The 19416-nt window shown below is 34.9% G+C and overlaps 1 long non-coding RNA gene across 1 annotated transcript; it reads right to left on the reverse strand.

Moving 5' to 3' along the window:
* Positions 1-1704: 1704 nt before the first annotated feature.
* Positions 1705-2092, reverse strand: LOC142238360 (uncharacterized). The gene is made up of 2 exons (XR_012722708.1): positions 1986-2092; positions 1705-1920 (listed from the first exon to the last, which is right to left on the reverse strand). It is a non-coding gene; the product is annotated as an uncharacterized LOC142238360 (long non-coding RNA).
* Between the last annotated feature and the right edge of the window lie 17324 nt (positions 2093-19416).

Below are 19416 nucleotides of genomic sequence, written 5' to 3' on the forward strand. Positions count from 1 at the left end.
GTCGCCAAAAAACGAAGTGAAAATGATATTTTTGGATCTGGAAGTGTTGCAAAATTAGCGCTGAAGCGATGAATTCAACAAGGGACGGATGTCCACAATTTCAACAGGCGTTGCACTGAATTTCCATCACTTCTTAAGGTGTGATCCAAATTCAATGTTGACAAATAAATAATTTTTATAATTTTTAATGATTTGTAATGCTTTCTACCGCTTGTCTGAAACGTTTGACTTCAAAAATTCGAAATTTAGTTTAAAATGACCTATTTGAAACAAAAAGAGTTAAAATTATTCATTAAAAATATGAAAAAACGAGTTATAAAAAAATTTAATTAATTGTAGGAGGAAATTTTTGAAAGTGCTTTTAAAGTTGGGCTTTCAGAAGAACTTCCAATATTTTGGATGGGCGTTTAACATAGAACTATGTTAAACGCACACACCCTTTCCAAACCTTGCGAATGGTTTGAACATATATAAAATAACGTTGCTTTAGTTTTTGTACTTAACAAAAGTTTTAAATGCATCTAAAATGATTTGTTTTTTCTAAACGAAGTTTCTTTTCATCTGCTTGTGTGTGTTCCACAATATAGATTTGCTTTGTTTGTGCGCTGATGGCTATAGCGATGCCAGTTGATAACAATAATAAGAGCTACATGGCCCAGTAGATATTGTGTGTGTTCCATTCTCCGACCGGGAAAAAGGAAAAAAATTAAAAATTAACTACAAATTATTACAATATTTATTCGAGCTTATTTGACAAGATGATTGAGGGAATTGGCACTATTAAGTTATTGAAAAGAATATGTCCTTAATCTCCTTGTTCAACTATTTGGACATTACACCAGCCTGCATTGATATCAAAGTAACACAAAAATATTTAATTATTTCCTTTTACATTGTTTCTACTAGAAAATGGTAAGAACTATGTGAAAGTGAGAAAAATATTTACGCAAAAAATATATTCCTTTTCTCGCAAACGAAATTCTCTAAACCGGTTCAGACTAAAAGAAGTATGTCGGGAGCAATCATGACAACGAATACTTTAAACAAACATTTATTTACCTCTAAAGGGACAACTTTACCAAAAAACTTCCTCTAAAATTTGGCTTCGGTGGAACGAATTATTATTTTGTGTGTAGAGGAAAATAAAATAGCCAGAAAATTATTTTAAAAAAGTTTTTTTTTTTTTTTATTAACTTATCATTCTGTAACGGATTTCAAAAATTCAATACATTCCTTCTAAACATACTTTTTTGCAATTATTTAATATAAGATATCAACATATCACATAAATATATAAAGACTTACACAGAAAAAAGTGAATAATTGAATCAAATACAAAAATTTTGAATTCAATTATTTTTGTATTTGATTTTCAGCTTATGACGAAAATTGTAAATCCAATTACCCAAATTGTAAGGTTGTCATAAAAATATTTTCAAATGAAGTAGTATTTGCGTTGAGTATAAATGTAATTGGAATTTGTCAAAATATTCAAATGACATAGTACTCAATCCAAATACATTAGTATTTGAAGTATATAGTGTTTTCAATTACAGTCGTAATTGAACTGAGTGCAATGTTTATAGAATTTTGTAACCTATACAATTACTATCGTAATTGTGTTTATTACGATGTTAATCAATACAATCTTTGTACTATATAATCTATATTAATTTAAGAAAATTATACAAATACACTCTGAAAAAAATTTTTTGCATTTTATTATAAAAAAGAAATTCTGAAAATATGTATAATTGAAAATACAGCGAAGTACATGTTCGGTAGAAAAATGCAGAATATTCAGTATAAACGACGTATTTAACAGGCTAACTCACAAAATTTTTGAATTATCTGTACCACCTGCTGGAATTTCCCAAATCTTCCTCATTTATATGCGATTTGTTTAGGCATCCTGCTCTTCTGTAATACAAACATCTATTCATTTCAAAGTTTCGAAAATAGTTCAAAGTTTTACATGATTTTACCTTCTGTTGCTGGGAAGAAATCCTCGAAATCCCCGTTTTCGAAGTAAACACATTTTCCTCTAGGCCACATATTTTTGACAGTCGGCTTATATCCATTAATAGAGCAATTTGACGTGTACACGAACTAATTGCAAAAACAAAATAGAAAGAATGTAATTGTATATATATTCCAAAGCTTATTCGCAAGTTTTAAAACGACCCAATTCAGGATGTGTGTAAGTTTATAAAGGGTGATTTGTTAAGAGCTTGATAACTTTTTTTAAAAAAAAAAACGCATAAAATTTGCAAAATCTCATCGGTTCTTTATTTGAAACGTTAGATTGGTCCATGACATTTACTTTTTGAAGATAATTTCATTTAAATGTTGACCGCGGCTGCGTCTTAGGTGGTCCATTCGGAAAGTCCAATTTTGGGCAACTTTTTCGAGCATTTCGGCCGGAATAGCCCGAATTTCTTCGGAAATGTTGTCTTCCAAAGCTGGAATAGTTGCTGGCTTATTTATGTAGACTTTAGACTTGACGTAGCCCCACAAAAAATAGTCTAAAGGCGTCAAATCGCATGATCTTGGTGGCCAACTTACCGGTCCATTTCTTGAGATGAATTGTTCTCCGAAGTTTTCCCTCAAAATGGCCATAGAATCGCGAGCTGTGTGGCATGTAGCGCCATCTTGTTGAAACCACATGTCAACCAAGTTCAGTTCTTCCATTTTTGGCAACAAAAAGTTTGTTAGCATCGAACGATAGCGATCGCCATTCACCGTAACGTTGCGTCCAACAGCATCTTTGAAAAAATACGGTCCAATGATTCCACCAGCGTACAAACCACACCAAACAGTGCATTTTTCGGGATGCATGGGCAGTTCTTGAACGGCTTCTGGTTGCTCTTCACTCCAAATGCGGCAATTTTGCTTATTTACGTAGCCATTCAACCAGTCGATTATGTAGACCATAAATCGGACGTAAAGCGCGAAACACATTTCGAACCGAACACTGCTTTTGGTAATAAAATTCAATGATTTGCAAGCGTTGCTCGTTAGTAAGTCTATTCATGATGAAATGTCAAAGCATACTGAGCATCTTTCTCTTTGACACCATGTCTGAAATCCCACGTGATCTGTCAAATACTAATGCATGAAAATCCTAACCTCAAAAGAATCACCCTTTACAACGAAAGAAATCATTTACATATTTTATTAAAGTTTTCAGCGAATTTTAAAAATTTTACGAACGTAGAAATATGTACTAAATATATTAAATTAACTTTCCATAGTAAAAAGTTTGTGCTGTGATACTTTCGTCGTGATCCCGACTAATAGTCGAAGTCACGAGAATTCTCGTGAGTCTAAAAATTGTTGTGAACCGTTAATCGTCTTTAAAAGTTCTGTTTGCGTGAACGCACATGAGTATTTCTTGAATGTGCTTGAGAGAGAGAAAGAATTCTACCAACACGTCACAGGTTAGACTCACAATGAAAATGTTCATTTTTACGAAGAGAATTTTTTCAGTGTTGTTTCCAAAAAACGCCCTTGACCAAAAAAACTGGTATTTAGATAAAGGTACTTACCTGCGATAAAAATACAATATGGTGCCCCAAAAATGTTGTAAATGTTAACATTTCGAATCGCGGTACCGATACCACGGTTTATTTGCGGGTAAATTCGACCATTTTCTTAAGAAGATTCTTAATAATAACAATAAATGACATTTTATTGTTTGTATTAATTTATTTTTCGTTACGTAGCAACGCCACAAACAGTTTTATCAGGCAATTACGCATTATACTTAAATCAATAACTTTTATACTTGGTCCAATTGAACATAATAATTGATGTGTTGTGAATTCAATTACCAGTGAATTTTGATATTTTTGCCAGTTTTTCATTCAACCAATTATTTTCATGTTTGACTTAATAAAAATCGTATTTGATATAATTTTTTCATTCAATTATGCCAATAATTGATTTTTATTTTGCTTCAGTTTTTTCTGTGTAGTAATTGTTAATAATTATATATTTGCTATATCTAGTCAAATAATCAAAAACTTATTATTAGCTAGAAATAAAAATTAAATGGTCGTTGAGGTAAACTTGGTAGCGGACAGCACTCAATGACAACGTGCAGAGAAGAGACATGATCACCCCAAACATGTTTCGAGAGCAAAATATCAAAAAAGTTATTCTCTAGGCAAACATGTACATGGTCACCAAAATCAGATACATAATTTTCGAGAAAAAACCATGGTTGTGTCAAACATGGTCCATATTCACTGTCCAAAACCAACATTTTGCTTTTACAACGTGTTTGGAGGATCATATTCCTTCACTGGGTGAAGAGAACAGTTCACCATCTGTAGCATCTCAATGGACGGAATGGTCTAAATGAGTCTAAAATATCGGACTGTCACTAAAACTAATTTAAGAGTGGCGGACAAAGCTTTAATTGCAGCATTTTTTTCAAATTTGGCATTGTATGAACTATATAATTTGGGCTGTATGGCATGGCATAAAATGTTCCAGCACTTAAACCCCCAGCTAACAAAAATTTTACTATACCTACGAGTACATAAAACAAAAACTTTGAATGATTGGATTTGTGCTGAAGCCAATTCTTTAAAGTTTAAAGTGTGCGCACCTATAGAGAAAACAGTAAACCAAAAATGTTGTGCACAAACTGAAAGAATTAAAGTAAAATACAAAGATGCCATTTTCATTGACTTCAATGACCTAATTTAGTTCCATTCCAACAATATATGTAATGCACATTTGTTTCACATTAATATAGAATAGCAAGAAGCATCTATAAAATAAATGTGTCCATCTGATGCAATATGGGTTGGTGGAATTAAAAATATATCATCATACAAAGACCATTAATGAGAGAAATACTTTTAACCGGCGCATAGTGGTTCGCAACGGAAATATAAAACTTAGGAAGGGAAATACCATATACAAAGAAAAAAAGTAAACTACATTATGGGAAAAATTAACTATCTTGTTCGAAAATTGAACTAAATTGTATTCCACATTTAGAGATTCATTAAAGAAACGAAAATTTTCTGACATTTTTGGATTTTTAACTACCATTTACGAAATGCATCTTTCTCGAAAAGAAAAAGAAAACGAACTAAAAATAAAGAAAAAAACTTAAGCGCCAGATCATTCCCAATTTAACTATTTTTGAGAAGTGTACGAAAAACTTCTTCTGTTTTAGTTAGAATTGAATAAATTTTACTGCCATTTAGTTCATAAAAGTTTAGAGACATACTTGGAATAAAGAAAAAATTATTGGGATGGGGAAAATTTCTAAAACAAAATCAAATTTTTGCAATAAATATTATACAATTTTAGCACTAGTTTTACAACAGGCTTTTTTCTGTGTACCAACCCCACACTAACCGGAAAAAGAAATTGAAAAATCCTGAACAGGATACAGAAACGGACCTTCAACATCGAACGGTTGAAGACCGCATTACATCAGATTAACATATATGCACTGAAAAAATATTGTGGTGAGGCAAAGGATTTCATGTCTTTAAAATACGAATGCAAATTTAGCTTAGCATAGAAGCCGCATTTCTCTAATATAAAGTTTTTTCTTTGTCCAAAAGTCGATAAACTTTTCAATGCAGTCATATTGTCCTTATAATTAAGTGATTTGACTTAAAAATGGGTATCATAACATGAAAGAAAAATTTTTTGGGGCAAGGCCAACTTGACTTTAATAATTAAGAAAAATTCTTTAAAATTAATGAAATTGTCTTTAAATATGTTGTCTTTTTGCATCATGACTACAAAGCAAAAAATCGTTCACAAATAGGACATATTTTTCCACACTTTATTTTAAAGACGTTCTTGACTTGAAACATAGCATAATTTCTACTGGAAGTCGAGTCTTTGGAAAGTAAAGTTGTCGTTACCTCGTAATGTTGGTGACATTTCTGAGGGTTTCAAAGCTTCTCTACGTGGTTTCACTGCAATGTGGAACGCCGTTCGGACTCGGCTATAAAAAGGAGGTCCCTTGTCATTGAGCTTAACATGGAATCGGGCAGCACTCAGTGATAAAAGAGAAGTTCACCAATGTGGTATCACAATGGACTGAATAATGTAAGCGAGCCCAAAGATAATTGAGTATAACAAGATTAAGCATTGTGCTCTTATAAAGAGAAAACAAATGTCAAGGTGTAGAGGGCTATGAGAAAAAAATTGTTTTATTTGTCAATTTTTTCCAAAGCATCTCTGCTCAGGAATAAATTTAAACGGCAATATTCACATAAAACCATAATGAATATTTGCTTTAAAATACACATACGTTTTATTTTAATTTTCTACAATCGTTTTGGTATTGCTTTTGTGGGTTTTTATTTAGAAATTTATGAAAAACACAAATGTTATTATATTTTCCGACGCAAACGGCAGTACATTTGAGAGACACGTCGACGCAAACTTTATGATATTTTGTTGGCAGAGTCCTCTGGTGCTTCAGTTTTGCTACGACAAGACTGCATCTTCTTCTCAATTATCTTTGGTGAGCCTGATACATCGAGCTGCCACCTAACCTAACCTAACATAACCTACCTCGTCCTTAAAGGACTTTGATAGCGTATGGAGAAAAAAGCTGAAAAACCGAAAAATTAAAATTTGCTCCCACAAAACCTAAGTTTAAAAGAAAATTGTGTCTTAAAAGTATCCTTGCTTGTATCCTCCGCTTCTTTGGCTCGGAATCAATACCAAAATTGTTAAAGAAAAAATTTTTGGAACCGGACATGCTTTTTTTCAGTGTGGAATGGAGAGACAAATGATAACAATATTGCCGAATTACTAAAACTCAGTCAATACTGTTTATAACAGGTTGGCTGATAAGTCCTCGGTCTGACACATAGATGGCGTCGCTACCCAGCAAAAACTCTCATTACCCGGTAAGCTTGTAGGTAAGAATATTTAAAAATCAATAACCACTTATTAATTGACATCGCTCCGGTTTACATTTACACACGCATGTCCTAGGAGGAAAGTACTTCTCCCCAGGCATACCTTCGGCCATGAAATAAGTAGTGCTTTTAACATAAGCGTTGGAAGGCCTCTGGAGAGGGGGTTAGACCCCCCAGAAAAAATTTAGCCCCCCCCAGAGTTTTAAAACCTATTTACGATTTTACAATTTTATAACAAAATAAACAAGTATATACAACCGCACAAAGTTCCGCTAAAGACTTTCATGCACAATCGAATTACTTGGGTTGTGGTAGCAGTTGCCGATGGCAATGTTTGAAGTCTGATATTTATGAAATAGAGCTGTGATTGAACTTATGGTTTAGTTGAATAACTAACAGCCCGTTTCTGTATGTCGAACGAGTTCAATCGATCGACTGAAACGCATAGAACCAGCTGTTTTTTGGTTATAAATTCAGCTGTTTGTTTCCATTTTAGTCGATCCACAGAGCTCGTTCGACATACATAAACAGGCTGTAAAGCGCCTTTATTATATTGTTTAGTCTGGTTTAGTCATCTTAATTAAAAAATAGTAATTGGTATTAAAACTATTCTTTCATAAATTAATATCTTAATAATGCTGCAAAAAAGCGTCGCCAAAAAGAAGTGAAAATGTTATTTTTGGGTCCGGAAGTGGTGCAAAATTGGCGAAGAAGCGATGAATGTAATAGGAACTCGTCATACAACGAATGTCCACCGTTGCAATAAATTTACATCACTTCTTACGGTGTGATCCATATCGTTGTGTGATATTTTCCCAAATAAATAATTTTTATTTATTCGGTTTTTATTTGATTTTTGGTCGAACTTTTGTTAGAATTTATGCCTGAATTTATTCTGATAATTGGTTGATAGTTTTGCTGCAAGTAGAGGATGCTGATGAGGAATGTGGTAATTCCGAAACGTGCGTCCATCCAACCATCTTGCAGTCTATAGGGCTTTGCCCAAATAAATTTGACAAACATTCTTTTCCTCTGTTGGTTAAGCTACAATTGTAGTTTAGTCAATGTATGGTTTTAAGCTGAAATAAAAAACAACAACAATGCTTAAAGAACAAAACCAACAATAACAAAACAAAACAAATGGAATTATATAAATATTTATAAAGACCTCGAGCTTCAAGAAACATTAATTTATAATAATTTTTATATTTTTTATGATTTTTAATGCATTCTAACGCTTGTTTGAATATTTTCAAAAATTATCGATTTTTATATAATGGATTGAACATTTTTGTGGCAAAATTTGAATAATTTGTACCATTTTATTTATTCTTACTCTATTTGAAAAAAGAAAACAAAAATTACGCATTAAAATATGAAAAAAAACTGAAGTAAAAAACTTCCTGTGTAGTTAATACAATTCACTTCTTTGTGAGGACATTTTTGGAAGTGCTTTTAAAGTTGTGCCTTTAAAATAAATCCCAATTTTTTTGCTGGGAAAAGTGTGGAACTACTTTTAGTTGCTTTATTATATATTATTTTGATGTCTGTTTTTGTATTCTTTTTTATGAAATAAAACAATAATTGAACCTATAAGTTCAGTCTATAAATTTTTAGCTAGAGGGGCTATTGATTAACTCGTAATATACCCGAGTTTTTTCGTCGATATGTGACAATGGATGAAACATGGCTCCATCACTACACTCCTGAGTCCAATCGACAGTCGGCTGAGTGGACAGCGACCGGTGAACCGTCTCCGAAGCGTGGAAAGACTCAAAAGTCCGCTGGCAAAGTAATGGCCTCTGTTTTTTGAGATGCGCATGGAATAATTTTTATCGATTATCTTGAGATGGGAAAAACCATCAACAGTGACTATTATATGGCGTTATTGGAGCGTTTGAAGATCGAAATCGCGGCAAAACGGCCCCATATGAAGAAGAAAAACGTGTTGTTCCACCAAGACAACGCACCGTGCCACAAGTCACTGAGAACGATGGCAAAAATTCATGAATTGGGCTTCGAATTGCTTCACCACCCATCGTATTCTCCAGATCTGGCCCCAGCGACTTTTTCTTGTTCTCAGACCTCAAAAGGATGCTTGCAGGGAAAAAATTTGGCTGCAATGAAGAGGTGCTCGCCGAAACTGAGGCCTATTTTGAGGCAAAACCGAAGGGGTTAGGTTAGGTTAGGTTATGTGGCAGCCCGATGTATCAGGCTCACTTAGACTATTCAGTCCATTGTGATACCACAGTGGTGAACTTCTCTCTTATCACTGAGTGCTGCCCGATTCCATGTTAAGCTCAATGACAAGGGACCTCCTTTTTATAGCCGAGTCCGAACGGCGTTCCACATTGCAGTGAAACCACTTAGAGAAGCTTTGTAACCCTCAGAAATGTCACCAGCATTACTGAGGTGGGATAATCCACCGCTGAAAAACTTTTTGGTGTTCGGTCGTAGCAGGAATCGAACCCACGACCTTGTGTATGCAAGGCGGGCATGCTAACCATTGCACCACGGTGGCTCCGAACCGAAGGGGTACTACCAAAATGGTATCAAAAAATTGGAAGGTCGTTATAATCGTTGTATCGCTCCTGAAGGGAACTATGTTGAATAATAAAAACGAATTTTGACAAAAAAAATGTGTTTTTCTTTGTTAGACCGGGGACTTATCAGCCAACCTGGTACTCCCAAACATATTCCGCTGCAAGTGAACTGAAAAAACTAATGATTCCGAACCAAAGAAACAGAGATTTTCGTACTTCATTCTAGGAAATAAATTTTAATTTATTCGTTTTCTTCAACCTTTTTCTTCATATGCTATAAAATCGTGTTAACGTCGAAATAAATTTAGTAATTCAGACTCGAATTCAAGACGAAATTATGTTATATTTCAACCCAGCAAAAAATTTGGAAGTTCTTCCAAAGGCACAACTATAAAAGCACTTCCAGAAGATGCAATCCCTATGATGTTCTTTATTTTAACTACCCAGGAAGTTATTTTAATTCAATTTTTTATAACCTGTTTTTTTTTCATACTTTTAATGGGTAATTTTAATTTAATCATTTAAGTTTTGTCGAAAAAAATGCTACCTCCAATCTGAAAAAATTGTGAATTTTTGAAAATATTTGAGGTCAAACGTTTCCGACAAGCGTTAGAATCCATTAAAAATTATAAAAAGTATTTATTTTTTAATTTACATCCAAAATATTGAATTCGGATCACACCTATAGAAGTGATGCAAATTCAGTGCAACGGCTGTTGAAATGGAGGACTTCCGTCCTATGACAATCCCATGTTAAATTCATCGCTTCTACGTCAATTTTGCACCACTTCCGGATCCAAAAAGAACATTTTCATTACTTTTTTGGCGACGCTTTTTTGCTGGGTAGTAAACATTGCCATTAAAATAAAGTGTTGACATGTCCTATTTTGATCTCTTTTAAAGACAATTTCACCTTAGTCAAAAAAAATTATTTCATGTAAAGACAACCATTTTTAAGTCGAATCACAAGTTTTAAGGAAAAACACGACTTTTTGATAAGAAAAAACCCTTATACCGGTGAAATGAGACTTCTATGTTATGCTAAGCAGAAACGCATTCGAATTTTAAAGTCGAGAAATCTTTTGGCCTTCAATAAGTCTATTTCTATCTCATGGCACCATCCTGATCACTTACTTTTACATCGAGTCATCATGCGATGACATTTTATATCTAAGGTCCCTGCTATGAATTCTAAGACTTGTTTCTTTGCTTAAAATCAGCTGTTTTTGGGTTTGTCTCTAACTAAATTTGCATAAACTGGTCAGGGCTATCATTCACATTTTTCGTCAAATATGTGACTAATCGGTCTGTTTCTGTTGGTCTCTTAAAAGGTACCTGTTCTTCATCTATTTATGCTTCTAGATACGTGACTTCGGAACATGTTGTGGATACCATACTCATTGACATACATACACAGATCATGTGTACTTTTACAATCAGAATTTATAAGACCTACATTCATTCGGTCGTTCACATAAACCAACATACTTTCGACATGCATAATTCATAGAGTGGTCTCGATCGATCGCATCCATGTAGCCGAATGAGAGAGTTTAGCTGCTTTAGACTTACTCTTTCCTAATTCGATTTTACTTTCAAAACTAAACAGAGGTGTACGCATGCGTGTCACGTTCGACGTATTTGTGGATTTATTATGGTTGGCAGAAGCTAAAAAGAAAAGTCGCAAGAATATTAGCATGCCACTGTGAGAAGTATCTCACTAAAGGCGATTGGTAAGTAGTTTATTTGAAACGGCAATCTTGGAGCATCATTTGATGTTTTCACACGATTGACACTTGGATGTGTCGCGGTCATTTAGAAGGCATGAGTCATATCGAGGATAATAATAGAATTTATTTTTATAATTCGAACTTTATTAATTAAAACAAATATTTAGTTCATATGTGAATATGTTAAAATACTGTTTTTAGAGACTGCAATAATTGGTTTAGGTATTTTGGAAGATTTTGGTTGAATCATCAATTCATCTATAAAATTGGTTTCAAACAACTAAGAAATAGCTACCCAACCTTATTGAATCTTATTGCAGCACTATATTAAAATGTGTTATTAAAATCTGTGCAGGAATCGTTTGCCTTAAAAATTTGTACTAGGATCAACTTGGATTTAATAATTTAAAAAAAAAAAAATTTCAAAATTAATGAAATTGTCTTTCTATTTGTTGACTTTTGGTATCTAGCAAATCTAAACAATAATAACAAGTTGAAAAAAATCTTAAGGGCTAAATCATGGTCAATATTACTACAGTTTAGTTAATTTTGCAATGGAGAAGGGTTCACTGTTTTTTCAGTGTAGAAAATTTTGTCAAACTGAATTATATACGTATTCGATCGATCTTTTTATACCCACCACCGTAGAATGGTGACGGGGGTATAATAAGTTTGTCATTCCGTTTGTAACACATCGAAATATCGATTTCCGACTATATAAAGTATATACAAGTATATACGGCCGTAAGTTCGGCCAGGCCGAAGCTTATGTACCCTCCATCATGGATTGCGCAGAAACTTCTTCTAAACACTGCCATCCAGAATCGAATTACTTAAGTTGCGGTAACGCTTGCCGATGGCAAGGTATCTTAAAACCTCCTAACACCATCTTCTAAATTGTATGTAAGTCCATAAGTGGTATATATTAAATCAAAAAAGATCGATCCAATACGTATATAATTCAGTTTGACAAAGTAGACATAAAATTTTGACAAAATTTTCTACAGAAATAAAATTTTAACAAAATTTTCTATAGAAATAAAATTTTCACAAAATTTTCTATAGAAATAAACTTTTGACAAAATTTTCTATAGAAATAAAATCTTTGTAGATTATTTGTGGCTCGAGTGGCAACCATGATTATGAACCGAATAAAATTTGAACAAAATTTCCTATAGAAATAAAATTTTGACAATGATGAAAATTTTATTATGAACCGAATACAATTTTAACAAAATTTTCTCTAGAAATAAAATTTTGACAAAATTTTCTATAGAAATAAAATTTTGGTAGACTATTTTTGGCTCTAGTGGCAACCATGATTATGAACCGATATGGACCAATTTTTGTGTGATTGGACCAATTTTGGTATGGTTGTTAGCAGGGATCCGGAGCGGAGCGGAGCGGAGCGTGGAGCGGAGCGTGGAGCGGAGCGGAGCAAGCCCTTTTTTTGCCGGAGCGGGAGCGGAGCGGGAGCGGCATTTCTAAAATCCGGAGCGGAGGGGGAGCGGAGCGGTTTCCAAATGAAAAACCGCTCCGCTCCGAATAAAATATTACTTGAATGAAATGTGTAACTTTGAAATTACACTGTGTAGGTAATTTCAAATTTAGCTAGTAAAGGGTGATTTGTTAAGAGCTTGATAACTTTTTTTTAAAAAAACGCATAAAATTTGCAAAATCTCATCGGTTCTTTATTTGAAACGTTAGATTGGTCCATGACATTTACTTTTTGAAGATAATTTCATTTAAATGTTGACCGCGGCTGCGTCTTAGGTGGTCCATTCGGAAAGTCCAATTTTGGGCAACTTTTTCGAGCATTTCGGCCGGAATAGCCCGAATTTCTTCGGAAATGTTGTCTTCCAAAGCTGGAATAGTTGCTGGCTTATTTCTGTAGACTTTAGACTTGACGTAGCCCCACAAAAAATAGTCTAAAGGCGTCAAATCGCATGATCTTGGTGGCCAACTTACCGGTCCATTTCTTGAGATGAATTGTTCTCCGAAGTTTTCCCTCAAAATGGACATAGAATCGCGAGCTGTGTGGCATGTAGCGCCATCTTGTTGAAACCACATGTCAACCAAGTTCAGTTCTTCCATTTTTGGCAACAAAAAGTTTGTTAGCATCGAACGATAGCGATCGCCATTCACCGTAACGTTGCGTCCAACAGCATCTTTGAAAAAATACGGTCCAATGATTCCACCAGCGTACAAACCACACCAAACAGTGCATTTTTCGGGATGCATGGGCAGTTCTTGAACGGCTTCTGGTTGCTCTTCACTCCAAATGCGGCAATTTTGCTTATTTACGTAGCCATTCAACCAGAAATGAGCCTCATCGCTGAACAAAATTTGTCGATAAAAAAGCGGATTTTCTGCCAACTTTTCTAGGGCCCATTCACTGAAAATTCGACGTTGTGGCAGATCGTTCGGCTTCAGTTCTTGCACGAGCTGTATTTTATACGGTTTTACACCAAGATCTTTGCGTAAAATCTTCCATGTGGTCGAATAACACAAACCCAATTGCTGCGAACGGCGACGAATCGACATTTCACGGTCTTCAGCAACACTCTCAGAAACAGACGCAATATTCTCTTCTGTACACACTGTACGCATTCGTGTGGTTGGTTTAATGTCCAATAAAGTAAACTGAGTGCGAAACTTGGTCACAATCGCATTAATTGTTTGCTCACTTGGTCGATTATGTAGACCATAAATCGGACGTAAAGCGCGAAACACATTTCGAACCGAACACTGATTTTGGTAATAAAATTCAATGATTTGCAAGCGTTGCTCGTTAGTAAGTCTATTCATGATGAAATGTCAAAGCATACTGAGCATCTTTCTCTTTGACACCATGTCTGAAATCCCACGTGATCTGTCAAATACTAATGCATGAAAATCCTAACCTCAAAAGAATCACCCTTTACTTAGCGTAGTGTGAGTAAACGTTTAAAATGTACGATATGTATTTTTGTACGTACGTACATTGGGGAAAACACAACGTGTTTTTATACCCTGCTCCACACTGTGGAACAGGGTATTATAAGTTAGTGCATATGTTTGCAACACCCAGAAGGAGACGAGATAGACACATGGTGTCTTTGGCAAAAATGCTCAGGGTGGGCTCCTGAGTCGATATAGCGATGTCCGTCTGTCCGTCTGTCCGTGAACACATTTTTGTAATCAAAGTCTAGGTCGCAGTTTTAGTCCAATCGACTTCAAATTTGGCACAAGTATGTGTTTTGGCTCAGAATAAATCCCTATTGATTTTGGAAGAAATCGGTTCAGATTTAGATATAGCTCCCATATATATATTTCGCCCGATATGGACTTATATGGCCTCAGAAGCCAGAGTTTTACTCTAATTTGCTTAAAATTTTGCACAAGAAGAACAATTAGCATTATAGTCAAGTGTGCTAAATTTTATTGAAATCTGTTCAGATTTAGATATAGCTCCCATATATATCTTTCGCCCGATATGGACTAATACGGTCCCAGAAGCCAAAGTTTTACCCCAATTTGGTTGAAATTTTGCACAGGGAGTAGAATTAGCATTGTAGCTATGCGTGCCAAATTTGGTTCAAATCGGTTCAGATTTAGATATAGCTCCCATATAAAGGGTGATTCTTTTGAGGTTAGGATTTTCATGCATTAGTATTTGACAGATCACGTGGGATTTCAGACATGGTGTCAAAGAGAAAGATGCTCAGTATGCTTTGACATTTCATCATGAATAGACGAACGATCTGCCACAACGTCGAATTTTCAGTGAATGGGCCCTAGAAAAGTTGGCAGAAAATCCGCTTTTTTATCGACAAATTTTGTTCAGCGATGAGGCTCATTTCTGGTTGAATGGCTACGTAAATAAGCAAAATTGTCGCATTTGGAGTGAAGAGCAACCAGAAGCCGTTCAAGAACTGCCCATGCATCCCGAAAAATGCACTGTTTGGTGTGGTTTGTACGCTGGTGGAATCATTGGACCGTATTTTTTCAAAGATGCTGTTGGACGCAACGTTACGGTGAATGGCGATCGCTATCGTTCGATGCTAACAAACTTTTTGTTGCCAAAAATGGAAGAACTGAACTTGGTTGACATGTGGTTTCAACAAGATGGCGCTACATGCCACACAGCTCGCGATTCTATGGCCATTTTGAGGGAAAACTTCGGAGAACAATTCATCTCAAGAAATGGACCGGTAAGTTGGCCACCAAGATCATGCGATTTGACGCCTTTAGACTATTTTTTGTGGGGCTACGTCAAGTCTAAAGTCTACAGAAATAAGCCAGCAACTATTCCAGCTTTGGAAGACAACATTTCCGAAGAAATTCGGGCTATTCCGGCCGAAATGCTCGAAAAAGTTGCCCAAAATTGGTCTTTCCGAATGGACCACCTAAGACGCAGCCGCGGTCAACATTTAAATGAAATTATCTTCAAAAAGTAAATGTCATGGACCAATCTAACGTTTCAAATAAAGAACCGATGAGATTTTGCAAATTTTATGCGTTTTTTTTTAAAAAAAAGTTATCAAGCTCTTAACAAATCACCCTTTATATGTCTTTCTGATTTCGACAAAAATGGTCAAAATACTAACATTTTCCTTGTAAAATCGCCACTGCTTAGTCGAAAAGTTGTAAAAATGACTCTAATTTTCCCAAACTTCTAATACATATATATCGAGCGATAAATCATAAATAAACTTTTTCGAAGTTTCCTTAAAATTGATTCAGATTTAAACGTTTCCCATATTTTTTTTACTAACATTGTGTTCCACCCTAGTGCATTAGCCGACTTAAATTTTGAGTCTATAGATTTTGTAGAAGTCTATCAAATTCTTCCAGATCGAGTGATATTTAAATGTATGTATTTGGGACAAAACTTTATATATAGCCCCCAACACATTTGACGGATGTGATATGGTATCGAAAATTTAGATCTACAAAGTGGTGCAGGGTATAACATAGTCGGCTCCGCCCGACTTTAGACTTTTCTTACTTGTTTAGTAATTGTTTTCAAAAACGGCAAATGTCAAAATATATATCTAGTATGTGTTGTAAAAGTAACAACAGTACTTTCGATCAATTTCATCCCGTATTACTACAAAGATGTTTGTAATGAACGTCAAATAAATGCAATTAAACGATCTTATTTATATTTAATTTTTTAGTTTTCTACACTGAAAAAAATATTGTCGTGAAGTCAAAGATTCCATGTCCTTAGAATAAGAATGCAAATTTTGCTTAACATGGAAGACGCATTTCTCTAAAATAAAGTTTTTTTCTTATCCAAAAGGCAATAAACTTTTGAATGAAGTTGTAATGTCCTTTTAAAGACGCTTTTTACTTGAAACATAGCATAATTTCTACTGGAAGTCGAGTCTCAATATGGAAAAAAAATAACTCGTTAACTCGTTTTTAAAGGATTTTGATAACAACTGACGAAAAAAATCTAAAAAAATTAAAAATTAACATTTGCTTCCTAGAAGCAAGTACATAACCCCCAAATTTAAAAGAGAATTACGTCTTTAAAGTATCCTTACTTGTATTCTCCGCTTCTTTGGCTCGGGATTAATACCCAAACTGTTAAAGTAAAGACAAAATCTTTGGAACCGGGCATGCTTTTTTTCATTCACATTTGCTTTACTATTGTACTATATCCTAGCATTCTCTTATTTCTAATATTAGTTCTCGAAAATTTAATTAAAATTATGGATAGTTTCAATTTTGGTTGAAAAATGTGCGCATATACATTTATTATACAATAAAGGGGAAAAAAAGCGAAATTAGGTAACACTAGATCTGAGTAAGAATATTCGTAGGTATATCACGGACTGATGTCGATGGAGGTTGTTGCAAACATAAACATACACACACACACATTACAAATATAACAAAACCTCTTCTCTACGTCTGTTGCAAAACAAAAAAAAACTTTCGGAGAGTAGTTACTTATACTCTGTGTATAGACTTTCAATTCCAATCAGCGTTGCCGTTTTGGTCCGATCGGACCAAAATTGGTCCAAAAGATTTCTAATTTTTAAATTTAGTCCGATGGTCAGACCAAACAGAATTTGGTCCATTTTGGTCCATTTTCATAAATTTGGTTTCTATCACATATTAAATAGTAGATGGTGCACCGCAAAGAATATTGTCGGGAGGCCAAATATTTCACATGCTTAAAATACGAATACGAATTTTGCTTAGAATAGAAGACGTATTTCTCTGATATAAAGTTTTTTCCTTGTCTAAAAGTCTCTAAACTTTTCAATGAAGTCTGTTTGTCCTTATAGCTAAGTGATTCGACATAAAAATGTGTATCCTAACATGAATGAAAATGTCGTTTTAATGAAGTCAAAATGGATTTAATATTTCTGAAAAAATCTTCAAAATTAATAAAATATTTCAACACATTGTTTTAAAGTCATTATACCCTAAACCACATAGTGGTTAGGGTATAATAAGTTTGATCTGCCAAAAAATGTGCCTACAAGAAATATTGATTTTAGAACCCATAAAATATATACCGATCGACTCAGAATCACCTCCTGAGTCGATCTAGCGCTTGGCGTCCGTCCGTCCATCCGTCCGTCTGTCCATGTATTTGTTGTTCACAGGATTTCGGTCGCAATTATTAACCGATTTTGATGAAATTTGGTACAGGGAGTTTTTTTGGGCACAAGGCCGAACGTTATTGAATTTGGAAGAAATTGGATCAAATTTAGATATAGCTCCCATATATATGTATTGCCCGATTTCGACAAATGGGGTCACGTTGCACTTTTTTTACTAACCGATCGTCGTCAAATTTATCACAAAATAATCTTCTGTATCACCCTTTAAGTCTGAAAATTTCATCGAAATCGGTTCAGATTTAGATATAGGTCCCATATATATGTATCGCCCGATTTTGTCAAATTAGGTCATAAAACCCATATTTATCAACCGATCTTACTCAAAGTTGGCGATATGTAATCTTCTATAGCACTAACTATATGTGCAAAAAATCATCGAAATCGGTTCAGATTTAGCTATAGCTCCCATATATGTACCGCCCGATTTTTCTAAATAAAATAAAACTCAATTGAACAAATAATACAATGTTTGTACTATAATTTTCTCGAAGAGGAGCGGAGCGGAGCGATATTTTTTTTCTCGGAGCGGTTTTTTTTTCTCCGGAGCGGGAGCGGAGCGGAGCGAAAAAAATGGACCGCTCCGGATCCCTGGTTGTTAGCGACCATACCCCAACACCACGTTCCTAATTTGAACCGGATCGGATGAATTTTGCTCCTCCAAGAGGCTCCGGAGGTCAAATCTGGAGAACGTTTTATATGGGGGCTATATATAATTATGGACCGATATGGACCAATTCTGGCACGCTTGTTAAAGATCATATACTAACACCATGTTCCAAATTACAACCGGATGGGATGAAATTTGCTTCTCTTGGAGACTTCGCAAGCCAAATCTGGGGATCGGTTTATATGGGGGCTATATATAATTATGAACCGATGTGGACCAATTTTTGCATGGTTGTAAGAGACCATATACCAATATCATGTACCAAATTTCAGGCGGATCGGATGAAATTTGCTTCTCTTTGAGGCTCCGGAACCCAAATCTGGGGATCGGTTTATATGGGCGCTATATATAATTATGGACCGATGTGGACCAATTTTTGCATGGTTATTAGAGACCATATACTAACACCATGTACCAAATTTCAGCCGGATCGAATGAAATTTGCTTCTCTTTTTTAGGCTCCGCAAACCAAATCTAGGGATCGGTTTTTATGGGGGCTATATATAATTATGGACCGATGTGGACCAATTTTTGCATGGTTGTTAGAGACCATATACCAACACCATGTACCAAATTTCAGCCGGATCGGATGAAATATGCTTCTGTTAGAGGCTCCACAAGCCAAATCTGAGGGTCCCCTTATATGGGGGCTATACGTAAAAGTGGACCGATATGGCCCATTTTCAATACCATCTGACCGATGGTATTGAAAATGGGTAACAACTACTTGTGCCAAGTTTCAAGTCGGTAGCTTGTTTCGTTCGGAAGTTAGCGTGATTTCAACAGACGGACGGACGGACGGACGGACATGCTCAGATCGACTCAGAATTTCACCACTACCCAGAATATATATACTTTATGGGGTCTTAGAGCAATATTTCGATGTGTTACAAACGGAATGACAAAGTTAATATACCACCATCCTATGATGGAGGGTAT

The sequence above is a fragment of the Haematobia irritans genome, chromosome 5 (assembly GCF_050003625.1).
Source record: "Haematobia irritans isolate KBUSLIRL chromosome 5, ASM5000362v1, whole genome shotgun sequence".
In the NCBI taxonomy this organism is placed as follows: domain Eukaryota; kingdom Metazoa; phylum Arthropoda; class Insecta; order Diptera; family Muscidae; genus Haematobia; species Haematobia irritans.